We start from the raw sequence: 16,711 nt of genomic DNA on the forward strand, positions 1-16,711 counted from the left end.
CCGGGCCCTGCCATATAATGGGGTATGTTCTACTGAAAGGGACCCCCCCAAACACTCACCTACAGCCGGGCCCTGCCATATAATGGGGTATGTTCTACTGAAAGGGACCCCCCCAAACACTCACCTACAGCCGGGCTCTGCCATATAATGGGGTATGTTCTACTGAAAGGGACCCCCCCAAACACTCACCTACAGCCGGGCCCTGCCATATAATGGGGTATGTTCTACTGAAAGGGACCCCCCCAAACACTCACCTACAGCCGGGCCCTGCCATATAATGGGGTATGTTCTACTGAAAGGGACCCCCCCAAACACTCACCTACAGCCGGGCTCTGCCATATAATGGGGTATGTTCTACTGAAAGGGACCCCCCCAAACACTCACCTACAGCCGGGCCCTGCCATATAATGGGGTATGTTCTACTGAAAGGGACCCCCCCAAACACCCACCTACAGCCGGGCCCTGCCATATAATGGGGTATGTTCTACTGAAAGGGACCCCCCCAAACACTCACCTACAGCCGGGCTCTGCCATATAATGGGGTATGTTCTACTGAAAGGGACCCCCCCAAACACTCACCTACAGCCGGGCTCTGCCATATAATGGGGTATGTTCTACTGAAAGGGACCCCCCCAAACACTCACCTACAGCCGGGCTCTGCCATATAATGGGGTATGTTCTACTGAAAGGGACCCCCCCAAACACCCACCTACAGCCGGGCTCTGCCATATAATGGGGTATGTTCTACTGAAAGGGACCCCCCCAAACACTCACCTACAGCCGGGCTCTGCCATATAATGGGGTATGTTCTACTGAAAGGGACCCCCCCAAACACTCACCTACAGCCGGGCCCTGCCATATAATGGGGTATGTTCTACTGAAAGGGACCCCCCCCAAACACTCACCTACAGCCGGGCCCTGCCATATAATGGGGTATGTTCTACTGAAAGGGACCCCCCCAAACACTCACCTACAGCCGGGCTCTGCCATATAATGGGGTATGTTCTACTGAAAGGGACCCCCCCAAACACTCACCTACAGCCGGGCCCTGCCATATAATGGGGTATGTTCTACTGAAAGGGACCCCCCCAAACACCCACCTACAGCCGGGCTCTGCCATATAATGGGGTATGTTCTACTGAAAGGGACCCCCCCAAACACCCACCTACAGCCGGGCTCTGCCATATAATGGGGTATGTTCTACTGAAAGGGACCCCCCCAAACACTCACCTACAGCCGGGCTCTGCCATATAATGGGGTATGTTCTACTGAAAGGGACCCCCCCCCAAACACTCACCTACAGCCGGGCTCTGCCATATAATGGGGTATGTTCTACTGAAAGGGACCCCCCCAAACACTCACCTACAGCCGGGCTCTGCCATATAATGGGGTATGTTCTACTGAAAGGGACCCCCCCAAACACTCACCTACAGCCGGGCTCTGCCATATAATGGGGTATGTTCTACTGAAAGGGACCCCCCCAAACACCCACCTACAGCCGGGCCCTGCCATATAATGGGGTATGTTCTACTGAAAGGGACCCCCCCAAACACCCACCTACAGCCGGGCCCTGCCATATAATGGGGTATGTTCTACTGAAAGGGACCCCCCCAAACACCACCTACAGCCGGGCCCTGCCATATAATGGGGTATGTTCTACTGAAAGGGACCCCCCCAAACACTCACCTACAGCCGGGCTCTGCCATATTAATGGGGTATGTTCTACTGAAAGGGACCCCCCCAAACACTCACCTACAGCCGGGCCCTGCCATATAATGGGGTATGTTCTACTGAAAGGGACCCCCAAACACTCACCTACAGCCGGGCCCTGCCATATAATGGGGTATGTTCTACTGAAAGGGACCCCCCCAAACACTCACCTACAGCCGGGCCCTGCCATATAATGGGGGTATGTTCTACTGAAAGGGACCCCCCCAAACACCCACCTACAGCCGGGCCCTGCCATATAATGGGGTATGTTCTACTGAAAGGGACCCCCCCAAACACCCACCTACAGCCGGGCCCTGCCATATAATGGGGTATGTTCTACTGAAAGGGACCCCCCCCAAACACTCACCTACAGCCGGGCTCTGCCATATAATGGGGTATGTTCTACTGAAAGGGACCCCCCCCAAACACTCACCTACAGCCGGGCCCTGCCATATAATGGGGTATGTTCTACTGAAAGGGACCCCCCCAAACACTCACCTACAGCCGGGCCCTGCCATATAATGGGGTATGTTCTACTGAAGGGACCCCCCCAAACACTCACCTACAGCCGGGCTCTGCCATATAATGGGGGTATGTTCTACTGAAAGGGACCCCCCCCAAACACCCACCTACAGCCGGGCTCTGCCATATAATGGGGTATGTTCTACTGAAAGGGACCCCCCCAAACACCCACCTACAGCCGGGCCCTGCCATATAATGGGGTATGTTCTACTGAAAGGGACCCCCCCAAACACTCACCTACAGCCGGGCCCTGCCATATAATGGGGTATGTTCTACTGAAAGGGACCCCCCCAAACACTCACCTACAGCCGGGCCCTGCCATATAATGGGGTATGTTCTACTGAAAGGGACCCCCCCAAACACCCACCTACAGCCGGGCCCTGCCATATAATGGGTATGTTCTACTGAAAGGGACCCCCCCAAACACTCACCTACAGCCGGGCTCTGCCATATAATGGGGTATGTTCTACTGAAAGGGACCCCCCCCAAACACTCACCTACAGCCGGGCCCTGCCATATAATGGGGTATGTTCTACTGAAAGGGACCCCCCCAAACACCCACCTACAGCCGGGCCCTGCCATATAATGGGGTATGTTCTACTGAAAGGGACCCCCCCAAACACTCACCTACAGCCGGGCTCTGCCATATAATGGGGTATGTTCTACTGAAAGGGACCCCCCCAAACACTCACCTACAGCCGGGCTCTGCCATATAATGGGGTATGTTCTACTGAAAGGGACCCCCCCAAACACTCACCTACAGCCGGGCTCTGCCATATAATGGGGTATGTTCTACTGAAAGGGACCCCCCCAAACACTCACCTACAGCCGGGCTCTGCCATATAATGGGGTATGTTCTACTGAAAGGGACCCCCCCAAACACTCACCTACAGCCGGGCCCTGCCATATAATGGGGTATGTTCTACTGAAAGGGACCCCCCCAAACACTCACCTACAGCCGGGCCCTGCCATATAATGGGGTATGTTCTACTGAAAGGGACCCCCCCAAACACCCACCTACAGCCGGGCCCTGCCATATAATGGGGTATGTTCTACTGAAAGGGACCCCCCCAAACACTCACCTACAGCCGGGCTCTGCCATATAATGGGGTATGTTCTACTGAAAGGGACCCCCCCAAACACTCACCTACAGCCGGGCTCTGCCATATAATGGGGTATGTTCTACTGAAAGGGACCCCCCCAAACACTCACCTACAGCCGGGCTCTGCCATATAATGGGGTATGTTCTACTGAAAGGGACCCCCCCAAACACTCACCTACAGCCGGGCTCTGCCATATAATGGGGTATGTTCTACTGAAAGGGACCCCCCCAAACACTCACCTACAGCCGGGCCCTGCCATATAATGGGGTATGTTCTACTGAAAGGGACCCCCCCAAACACTCACCTACAGCCGGGCCCTGCCATATAATGGGGTATGTTCTACTGAAAGGGACCCCCCCCAAACACTCACCTACAGCCGGGCTCTGCCATATAATGGGGTATGTTTCTACTGAAAGGGACCCCCCCAAACACTCACCTACAGCCGGGCTCTGCCATATAATGGGGTATGTTCTACTGAAAGGGACCCCCCCAAACACTCACCTACAGCCGGGCTCTGCCATATAATGGGGTATGTTCTACTGAAAGGGACCCCCCCAAACACTCACCTACAGCCGGGCCCTGCCATATAATGGGGTATGTTCTACTGAAAGGGACCCCCCCAAACACTCACCTACAGCCGGGCCCTGCCATATAATGGGGTATGTTCTACTGAAAGGGACCCCCCCAAACACCCACCTACAGCCGGGCCCTGCCATATAATGGGGTATGTTCTACTGAAAGGGACCCCCCCAAACACTCACCTACAGCCGTGCCCTGCCATATAATGGGGTATGTTCTACTGAAAGGGACCCCCCCCCAAACACCCACCTACAGCCGGGCTCTGCCATATAATGGGGTATGTTCTACTGAAAGGGACCCCCCCAAACACTCACCTACAGCCGGGCCCTGCCATATAATGGGGTATGTTCTACTGAAAGGGACCCCCCCAAACACTCACCTACAGCCGGGCCCTGCCATATAATGGGGTATGTTCTACTGAAAGGGACCCCCCCAAACACTCACCTACAGCCGGGCTCTGCCATATAATGGGGTATGTTCTACTGAAAGGGACCCCCCCAAACACTCACCTACAGCCGGGCTCTGCCATATAATGGGGTATGTTCTACTGAAAGGGACCCCCCCCAAACACCCACCTACAGCCGGGCCCTGCCATATAATGGGGTATGTTCTACTGAAAGGGACCCCCCCCAAAACACTCACCTACAGCCGGGCCCTGCCATATAATGGGGTATGTTCTACTGAAAGGGACCCCCCCAAACACCCACCTACAGCCGGGCCCTGCCATATAATGGGGTATGTTCTACTGAAAGGGACCCCCCCCCCAAACACTCACCTACAGCCGGGCCCTGCCATATAATGGGGTATGTTCTACTGAAAGGGACCCCCCAAACACTCACCTACAGCCGGGCCCTGCCATATAATGGGGTATGTTCTACTGAAAGGACCCCCCCAAACACTCACCTACAGCCGGGCCCTGCCATATAATGGGGTATGTTCTACTGAAAGGGACCCCCCCAAACACTCACCTACAGCCGGGCCCTGCCATATAATGGGGTATGTTCTACTGAAAGGGACCCCCCCAAACACTCACCTACAGCCGGGCTCTGCCATATAATGGGGTATGTTCTACTGAAAGGGACCCCCCCAAACACTCACCTACAGCCGGGCTCTGCCATATAATGGGGTATGTTCTACTGAAAGGGACCCCCCCAAACACTCACCTACAGCCGGGCCCTGCCATATAATGGGGTATGTTCTACTGAAAGGGACCCCCCCAAACACTCACCTACAGCCGGGCTCTGCCATATAATGGGGTATGTTCTACTGAAAGGGACCCCCCCAAACACTCACCTACAGCCGGGCTCTGCCATATAATGGGGTATGTTCTACTGAAAGGGACCCCCCCAAACACCCACCTACAGCCGGGCCCTGCCATATAATGGGGTATGTTCTACTGAAAGGGACCCCCCCAAACACTCACCTACAGCCGGGCCCTGCCATATAATGGGGTATGTTCTACTGAAGGGACCCCCCCAAACACTCACCTACAGCCGGGCTCTGCCATATAATGGGGTATGTTCTACTGAAAGGGACCCCCCCAAACACCCACCTACAGCCGGGCCCTGCCATATAATGGGGTATGTTCTACTGAAAGGGACCCCCCCAAACACTCACCTACAGCCGGGCCCTGCCATATAATGGGGTATGTTCTACTGAAAGGGACCCCCCCAAACACCCACCTACAGCCGGGCCCTGCCATATAATGGGGTATGTTCTACTGAAAGGGACCCCCCCAAACACTCACCTACAGCCGGGCCCTGCCATATAATGGGGTATGTTCTACTGAAAGGGACCCCCCCAAACACTCACCTACAGCCGGGCTCTGCCATATAATGGGGTATGTTCTACTGAAAGGGACCCCCCCAAACACCCACCTACAGCCGGGCCCTGCCCATATAATGGGTATGTTCTACTGAAAGGGACCCCCCAAACACTCACCTACAGCCGGGCTCTGCCATATAATGGGGTATGTTCTACTGAAAGGGACCCCCCCAAACACTCACCTACAGCCGGGCCCTGCCATATAATGGGGTATGTTCTACTGAAAGGGACCCCCCAAACACTCACCTACAGCCGGGCTCTGCCATATAATGGGGTATGTTCTACTGAAAGGGACCCCCCAAACACTCACCTACAGCGGGCTCTGCCATATTAATGGGGTATGTTCTACTGAAAGGGACCCCCCCAACACTCACCTACAGCCGGGCTCTGCCATATAATGGTATGTTCTACTGAAAGGACCCCCCAAACACCACCTACAGCCGGGCCGCCATATAATGGGGTATGTTCTACTGAAAGGGACCCCCCAAACACTCACCTACAGCCGGGCTCTGCCATATAATGGGGTATGTTCTACTGAAAGGGACCCCCCCAAACACTCACCTACAGCCGGGCTCTGCCATATAATGGGGTATGTTCTACTGAAAGGGACCCCCCCAAAACACTCACCTACAGCCGGGCCCTGCCATATAATGGGGTATGTTCTACTGAAAGGGACCCCCCCAAACACTCACCTACAGCCGGGCTCTGCCATATAATGGGGTATGTTCTACTGAAAGGGACCCCCCCAAACACTCAACCTACAGCCGGGCTCTGCCATATAATGGGGTATGTTCTACTGAAAGGGACCCCCCCAAACACTCACCTACAGCCGGGCTCTGCCATATAATGGGGTATGTTCTACTGAAAGGGACCCCCCCCAAACACCCACCTACAGCCGGGCTCTGCCATATAATGGGGTATGTTCTACTGAAAGGGACCCCCCCAAACACTCACCTACAGCCGGGGCTCTGCCATATAATGGGGTATGTTCTACTGAAAGGGACCCCCCAAACACTCACCTACAGCCGGGCTCTGCCATATAATGGGGGTATGTTCTACTGAAAGGGACCCCCCCAAACACTCACCTACAGCCGGGCTCTGCCATATAATGGGGTATGTTCTACTGAAAGGGACCCCCCCCAAACACTCACCTACAGCCGGGCGCTGCCATATAATGGGGTATGTTCTACTGAAGGGACCCCCCCAAACACTCACCTACAGCCGGGCTCTGCCATATAATGGGGTATGTTCTACTGAAAGGGACCCCCCCAAACACTCACCTACAGCCGGGCTCTGCCATATAATGGGGTATGTTCTACTGAAAGGGACCCCCCCAAACACTCACCTACAGCCGGGCTCTGCCATATAATGGGGTATGTTCTACTGAAAGGGACCCCCCCAAACACCCACCTACAGCCGGGCCCTGCCATATAATTGGGGTATGTTCTACTGAAAGGGACCCCCCCAAACACTCACCTACAGCCGGGCTCTGCCATATAATGGGGTATGTTCTACTGAAAGGGACCCCCCCCAAACACTCACCTACAGCCGGGCTCTGCCATATAATGGGGTATGTTCTACTGAAAGGGACCCCCCCAAACACTCACCTACAGCCGGGCTCTGCCATATAATGGGGTATGGTTCTACTGAAAGGACCCCCCCAAACACTCACCTACAGCCGGGCCCTGCCATATAATGGGGTATGTTCTACTGAAAGGGACCCCCCCAAACACTCACCTACAGCCGGGCTCTGCCATATAATGGGGTATGTTCTACTGAAAGGGACCCCCCCAAACACTCACCTACAGCCGGGCCCTGCCATATAATGGGGTATGTTCTACTGAAAGGGACCCCCCCAAACACCCACCTACAGCCGGGGCCCTGCCATATAATGGGGTATGTTCTACTGAAAGGGACCCCCCCCAAACACTCACCTACAGCCGGGCTCTGCCATATAATGGGGTATGTTTCTACTGAAAGGGACCCCCCCAAACACTCACCTACAGCCGGGCCCTGCCATATAATGGGGTATGTTCTACTGAAAGGGACCCCCCCCAACACTCACCTACAGCCGGGCCCTGCCATATAATGGGGTATGTTCTACTGAAAGGGACCCCCCCAAACACCTCACCTACAGCCGGGCTCTGCCATATAATGGGGTTGTTCTACTGAAAGGGACCCCCCCAAACACTCACCTACAGCCGGGCTCTGCCATATAATGGGGTATGTTCTACTGAAAGGGACCCCCCCAAACACTCACCTACAAGCCGGGCCCTGCCATATAATGGGGTATGTTCTACTGAAAGGGACCCCCCCAAACACTCACCTACAGCCGGGCCCTGCCATATAATGGGGTATGTTCTACTGAAAGGGACCCCCCCAAACACCCACCTACAGCCGGGCTCTGCCATATAATGGGGTATGTTCTACTGAAAGGGACCCCCCCAAACACTCACCTACAGCCGGGCTCTGCCATATAATGGGGTATGTTCTTACTGAAAGGGACCCCCCCAAACACTCACCTACAGCCGGGCCCTGCCATATAATGGGGTATGTTCTACTGAAAGGGACCCCCCCAAACACTCACCTACAGCCGGGCACTGCCATATAATGGGGTATGTTCTACTGAAAGGGACCCCCCCCAAACACTCACCTACAGCCGGGCTCTGCCATATAATGGGGTATGTTCTACTGAAAGGGACCCCCCCAAACACCCACCTACAGCCGGGCTCTGCCATATAATGGGGTATGTTCTACTGAAAGGGACCCCCCCAAACACCCCACCTACAGCCGGGCCCTGCCATATAATGGGGTATGTTCTACTGAAAGGGACCCCCCCAAACACCCACCTACAGCCGGGCCCTGCCATATAATGGGGTATGTTCTACTGAAAGGGACCCCCCCAAACACCCACCTACAGCCGGGCCCTGCCATATAATGGGGTATGTTCTACTGAAAGGGACCCCCCCAAACACCCACCTACAGCCGGGCCCTGCCATATAATGGGGTATGTTCTACTGAAAGGGACCCCCCCAAACACCCACCTACAGCCGGGCCCTGCCATATAATGGGGTATGTTCTACTGAAAGGGACCCCCCCAAACACTCACCTACAGCCGGGCCCTGCCATATAATGGGGTATGTTCTACTGAAAGGGACCCCCCCAAACACTCACCTACAGCCGGGCCCTGCCATATAATGGGGTATGTTCTACTGAAAGGGACCCCCCCAAACACCCACCTACAGCCGGGCTCTGCCATATAATGGGGTATGTTCTACTGAAAGGGGACCCCCCAACAACCCACCTACAGCCGGGCTCTGCCATATAATGGGGTATGTTCTTACTGAAAGGGACCCCCCCCAAACACTCCACCTACAGCCGGGCCCTGCCATATAATGGGGTATGTTCTATGAAAGGGACCCCCCCAAACACCCACCTACAGCCGGGCCCTGCCATATAATGGGGTATGTTCTACTGAAAGGGACCCCCCCAAACACTCACCTACAGCCCGGGCTCTGCCATATAATGGGGTATGTTCTACTGAAAGGGACCCCCCCAAAACACTCCACCTACAGCCGGGCTCTGCCATATAATGGGGTATGTTCTACTGAAAGGGACCCCCCCAAACACTCACCTACAGCCGGCTCTGCCATATAATGGGGTATGTTCTACTGAAAGGGACCCCCCCAAACACTCACCTACAGCCGGGCTCTGCCATATAATGGGGTATGTTCTACTGAAAGGGACCCCCCCAAACACTCACCTACAGCCGGGCCCTGCCATATAATGGGGTATGTTCTACTGAAAGGGACCCCCACCTACAGACACTTCACTAACAGGGGTACAGCCCAAGGATTGGGGGTCAGTACATCCCTACAGCCCCCGGGATCCCCAGAAGTCGACTTCTACAATACAAACAAATGGAATTCCTCTCGGGGTCACATACTCCCCCAACTAAAGCCCCTCAGGGAAATACCCCGGGATCTACAGTGCTCACTCCATAAGGGTGAGGGGCTCCCAAACATATTCCCAGAACCCCCATTCTGGCACTCAGGCCCCCAAACCTAAAGGCTAATAACAAGAAGGGCTTTAATACAACCCAACAGAAATGGAACCTACCCCTGGGGCAAAAACCAAAGCAAAACCTGCCCCCACGTCTGTAATTCAGCCAAATACAGACCCCAGGCCCATTAGGGGGATACAGCACCCATGGGCAACTGTTCCTCCCAACGTGGGGTTAATACTGGGTGCCCAACAGGGGGGCTGTATATAGGGGAGACCGGCCAAAGCCTGAGAGAGAGAAATACCCCCCCCCCCCGGCTTTACTCTAACAAATAACAAACTGGACGCACCAGTAGGAACCAGTGTAACAGCCGCCCCCCCCCATAAACCATTTAATAACCTTGGTCCTTACAACTTTACAACAGAGAATGAAAGGAAGGTCTGGGGGTACAACTTTCTGCCCCACCCAGCCAGGAATACCCACATCTGTAGGGGCACTGGGGCAGTTATACAGATTAGGAACTGCCCCACCCAGCCAGGAATACCAACATCTGTAGGGGCACTGGGGCAGTTATATAGATTAGGAACTGCCCCCACCCAGCCAGGAATACCCACATCTGTAGGGGCACTGGGGCAGTTATATAGATTAGGAACTGCCCCCACCCAGCCAGGAATACCCACATCTGTAGGGGCACTGGGGCAGTTATACAGATTAGGAACTGCCCCCACCCAGCCAGGAATACCCACATCTGTAGGGGCACTGGGGCAGTTATACAGATTAGGAACTGCCCCCACCCAGCCAGGAATACCCACATCTGTAGGGGCACTGGGGCAGTTATATAGATTAGGAACTGCCCCCACCTAGCCAGGAATACCAACATCTGTAGGGGCACTGGGGCAGTTATATAGATTAGGAACTGCCCCACCCAGCCAGGAATACCAACATCTGTAGGGGCACTGGGGCAGTTATATAGATTAGGAACTGCCCCCACCCAGCCAGGAATACCCACATCTGTAGGGGCACTGGGGCAGATATATAGATTAGGAACTGCCCCCACCCAGCCAGGAATACCCACATCTGTAGGGGCACTGGGGCAATTATATAGATTAGGAACTGCCCCACCCAGCCAGGAATACCCACATCTGTAGGGGCACTGGGGCAGTTATATAGATTAGGAACTGCCCCACCCAGCCAGGAATACCCACATCTGTAGGGGCACTGGGGCAGTTATATAGATTAGGAACTGCCCCCACCCAGCCAGGAATACCAACATCTGTAGGGGCACTGGGGCAGTTATATAGATTAGGAACTGCCCCACCCAGCCAGGAATACCAACATCTGTAGGGGCACTGGGGCAGTTATATAGATTAGGAACTGCCCCCACCCAGCCAGGAATACCCACATCTGTAGGGGCACTGGGGCAGATATATAGATTAGGAACTGCCCCCACCCAGCCAGGAATACCCACATCTGTAGGGGCACTGGGGCAGTTATATAGATTAGGAACTGCCCCCACCTAGCCAGGAATACCAACATCTGTAGGGGCACTGGGGCAGTTATATAGATTAGGAACTGCCCCACCCAGCCAGGAATACCAACATCTGTAGGGGCACTGGGGCAGTTATATAGATTAGGAACTGCCCCACCCAGCCAGGAATACCCACATCTGTAGGGGCACTGGGGCAGATATATAGATTAGGAACTGCCCCACCCAGCCAGGAATACCAACATCTGTAGGGGCACTGGGGCAGTTATATAGATTAGGAACTGCCCCACCCAGCCAGGAATACCCACATCTGTAGGGGCACTGGGGCAGTTATATAGATTAGGAACTGCCCCACCCAGCCAGGAATACCCACATCTGTAGGGGCACTGGGGCAATTATATAGATTAGGAACTGCCCCACCCAGCCAGGAATACCAACATCTGTAGGGGCACTGGGGCAGTTATATAGATTAGGAACTGCCCCCACCCAGCCAGGAATACCCACATCTGTAGGGGCACTGGGGCAGTTATATAGATTAGGAAACTGCCCCCACCCAGCCAGGAATACCCACATCTGTAGGGGCACTGGGCAGTTATATAGATTAGGAACTGCCCCCACCCAGCCAGGAATACCCACATCTGTAGGGGGCACTGGGGCAGATATATAGATTAGGAACTGCCCCCACCCAGCCAGGAATACCCACATCTGTAGGGGCACTGGGGCAGTTATATAGATTAGGAACTGCCCCACCCAGCCAGGGAATACCCACATCTGTAGGGGCACTGGGGCAGTTATATAGATTAGGAACTGCCCCCACCCAGCCAGGAATACCCACATCTGTAGGGGCACTGGGGCAGTTATATAGATTAGGAACTGCCCCACCCAGCCAGGAATACCCACATCTGTAGGGGCACTGGGGCAGTTATATAGATTAGGAACTGCCCCCACCCAGCCAGGAATACCCACATCTGTAGGGGCACTGGGGCAGTTATACAGATTAGGAACTGCCCCCACCCAGCCAGGAATACCCACATCTGTAGGGGCACTGGGGCAGTTATACAGATTAGGAACTGCCCCACCCAGCCAGGAATACCCACATCTGTAGGGGCACTGGGGCAGTTATATAGATTAGGAAATGCCCCACCCAGCCAGGAATACCCACATCTGTAGGGGCACTGGGGCAGTTATATAGATTAGGAACTGCCCCCACCCAGCCAGGAATACCCACATCTGTAGGGGCACTGGGGCAGTTATACAGATTAGGAACTGCCCCAGCCAGGAATACCCACATCTGTAGCTGCACTGGGGCAGTTATATAGATTAGGAACTGCCCCCACCCAGCCAGGAATACCCACATCTGTAGGGGCACTGGGGCAGTTATACAGATTAGGAACTACCCCCACCCAGCCAGGAATACCCACATCTGTAGGGGCACTGGGGCAGTTATACAGATTAGGAACTGCCCCACCCAGCCAGGAATACCCACATCTGTAGGGGCACTGGGGCAGTTATACAGATTAGGAAATGCCCCACCCAGCCAGGAATACCCACATCTGTAGGGACACTGGGGCAGATATATAGATTAGGAAATGCCCCACCCAGCCAGGAATACCCACATCTGTAGCTGCACTGGGGCAGTTATATAGATTAGGAACTGCCCCACCCAGCCAGGAATACCCACATCTGTAGGGGCACTGGGGCAGTTATATAGATTAGGAACTGCCCCACCCAGCCAGGAATACCCACATCTGTAGGGGCACTGGGGCAGTTATACAGATTAGGAACTGCCCCACCCAGCCAGGAATACCCACATCTGTAGGGGCACTGGGGCAGTTATATAGATTAGGAACTGCCCCCACCCAGCCAGGAATACCCACATCTGTAGGGGCACTGGGGCAGTTATGCAGATTAGGAACTGCCCCCACCCAGCCAGGAATACCAACATCTGTAGGGACACTGGGGCAGTTATATAGATTAGGAACTGCCCCCACCCAGCCAGGAATACCAACATCTGTAGGGGCACTGGGGCAGTTATATAGATTAGGAACTGCCCCCACCCAGCCAGGAATACCCACATCTGTAGGGGCACTGGGGCAGATATACAGATTAGGAACTGCCCCCACCCAGCCAGGAATACCAACATCTGTAGGGGCACTGGGCAGTTATACAGATTAGGAACTGCCCCCACCCAGCCAGGAATACCAACATCTGTAGGGGCACTGGGGCAGTTATATAGATTAGGAACTGCCCCCACCCAGCCAGGAATACCAACATCTGTAGGGGCACTGGGGCAGTTATATAGATTAGGAACTGCCCCCACCCAGCCAGGAATACCCACATCTGTAGGGGCACTGGGGCAGTTATATAGATTAGGAACTACCCCACCCAGCCAGGAATACCCACATCTGTAGGGGCACTGGGGCAGTTATATAGATTAGGAACTGCCCCCACCCAGCCAGGAATACCAACATCTGTAGGGGCACTGGGGCAGTTATATAGATTAGGAACTGCCCCCACCCAGCCAGGAATACCAACATCTGTAGGGGCACTGGGGCAGTTATATAGATTAGGAACTGCCCCCACCCAGCCAGGAATACCCACATCTGTAGGGGCACTGGGGCAGTTATATAGATTAGGAAATGCCCCACCCAGCCAGGAATACCCACATCTGTAGGGACACTGGGGCAGTTATATAGATTAGGAACTGCCCCCACCCAGCCAGGAATACCCACATCTGTAGGGGCACTGGGGCAGTTATATAGATTAGGAACTGCCCCCACCCAGCCAGGAATACCAACATCTGTAGGGGCACTGGGGCAGTTATATAGATTAGGAACTGCCCCCACCCAGCCAGGAATACCCACATCTGTAGGGGCACTGGGGCAGTTATATAGATTAGGAACTGCCCCCACCCAGCCAGGAATACCAACATCTGTAGGGGCACTGGGGCAGTTATATAGATTAGGAACTGCCCCACCCAGCCAGGAATACCCACATCTGTAGGGGCACTGGGGCAGATATATAGATTAGGAACTACCCCACCCAGCCAGGAATACCCACATCTGTAGGGACACTGGGGCAGTTATATAGATTAGGAACTGCCCCCACCCAGCCAGGAATACCCACATCTGTAGGGGCACTGGGGCAGTTATATAGATTAGGAAATGCCCCACCCAGCCAGGAATACCCACATCTGTAGGGGCACTGGGGCAGTTATATAGATTAGGAACTGCCCCACCCAGCCAGGAATACCCACATCTGTAGGGGCACTGGGGCAGTTATATAGATTAGGAACTGCCCCCACCCAGCCAGGAATACCAACATCTGTAGGGGCACTGGGGCAGTTATATAGATTAGGAACTGCCCCCACCCAGCCAGGAATACCCACATCTGTAGGGGCACTGGGGCAGATATATAGATTAGGAACTGCCCCCACCCAGCCAGGAATACCAACATCTGTAGGGGCACTGGGGCAGTTATATAGATTAGGAACTGCCCCACCCAGCCAGGAATACCCACATCTGTAGGGGCACTGGGGCAGTTATACAGATTAGGAACTGCCCCACCCAGCCAGGAATACCCACATCTGTAGGGGCACTGGGGCAGTTATATAGATTAGGAAATGCCCCACCCAGCCAGGAATACCCACATCTGTAGCTGCACTGGGGCAGTTATATAGATTAGGAACTGCCCCACCCAGCCAGGAATACCCACATCTGTAGGGGCACTGGGGCAGTTATACAGATTAGGAACTGCCCCACCCAGCCAGGAATACCCACATCTGTAGGGGCACTGGGGCAGTTATACAGATTAGGAAATGCCCCACCCAGCCAGGAATACCCACATCTGTAGGGACACTGGGGCAGATATATAGATTAGGAAATGCCCCACCCAGCCAGGAATACCCACATCTGTAGCTGCACTGGGGCAGTTATATAGATTAGGAACTGCCCCACCCAGCCAGGAATACCCACATCTGTAGGGGCACTGGGGCAGTTATATAGATTAGGAACTGCCCCACCCAGCCAGGAATACCCACATCTGTAGGGGCACTGGGGCAGTTATACAGATTAGGAACTGCCCCACCCAGCCAGGAATACCCACATCTGTAGGGGCACTGGGGCAGTTATATAGATTAGGAACTACCCCCACCCAGCCAGGAATACCCACATCTGTAGGGACACTGGGGCAGTTATATAGATTAGGAACTACCCCACCCAGCCAGGAATACCCACATCTGTAGGGACACTGGGGCAGTTATATAGATTAGGAACTGCCCCCACCCAGCCAGGAATACCCACATCTGTAGGGGCACTGGGGCAGTTATGCAGATTAGGAACTGCCCCCACCCAGCCAGGAATACCCACATCTGTAGGGACACTGGGGCAGTTATATAGATTAGGAACTGCCCCCACCCAGCCAGGAATACCAACATCTGTAGGGGCACTGGGGCAGTTATATAGATTAGGAACTGCCCCCACCCAGCCAGGAATACCCACATCTGTAGGGGCACTGGGGGCAGATATACAGATTAGGAACTGCCCCCACCCAGCCAGGAATACCCACATCTGTAGGGGCACTGGGGCAGTTATACAGATTAGGAACTGCCCCCACCCAGCCAGGAATACCAACATCTGTAGGGGCACTGGGGCAGTTATATAGATTAGGAACTGCCCCCACCCAGCCAGGAATACCCACATCTGTAGGGGCACTGGGGCAGTTATACAGATTAGGAACTGCCCCCACCCAGCCAGGAATACCAACATCTGTAGGGGCACTGGGGCAGTTATATAGATTAGGAACTGCCCCCACCCAGCCAGGAATACCAACATCTGTAGGGGCACTGGGGCAGTTATATAGATTAGGAACTGCCCCCACCCAGCCAGGAATACCCACATCTGTAGGGGCACTGGGGCAGTTATATAGATTAGGAACTACCCCACCCAGCCAGGAATACCCACATCTGTAGGGGCACTGGGGCAGTTATATAGATTAGGAACTGCCCCCACCCAGCCAGGAATACCAACATCTGTAGGGGCACTGGGGCAGTTATATAGATTAGGAACTGCCCCCACCCAGCCAGGAATACCAACATCTGTAGGGGCACTGGGGCAGTTATATAGATTAGGAACTGCCCCCACCCAGCCAGGAATACCCACATCTGTAGGGGCACTGGGGCAGTTATATAGATTAGGAACTGCCCCCACCCAGCCAGGAATACCAACATCTGTAGGGGCACTGGGGCAGTTATATAGATTAGGAACTGCCCCCACCCAGCCAGGAATACCCACATCTGTAGGGGCACTGGGGCAGTTATATAGATTAGGAACTGCCCCCCACCCAGCCAGGAATACCAACATCTGTAGGGGCACTGGGGCAGTTATATAGATTAGGAACTGCCCCCACCCAGCCAGGAATACCCACATCTGTAGGGGCACTGGGGCAGTTATATAGATTAGGAACTACCCCACCCAGCCAGGAATA

Source organism: Xenopus tropicalis, chromosome 7 (genome assembly GCF_000004195.4).
Source record: "Xenopus tropicalis strain Nigerian chromosome 7, UCB_Xtro_10.0, whole genome shotgun sequence".
Lineage (NCBI taxonomy): Eukaryota > Metazoa > Chordata > Amphibia > Anura > Pipidae > Xenopus > Xenopus tropicalis.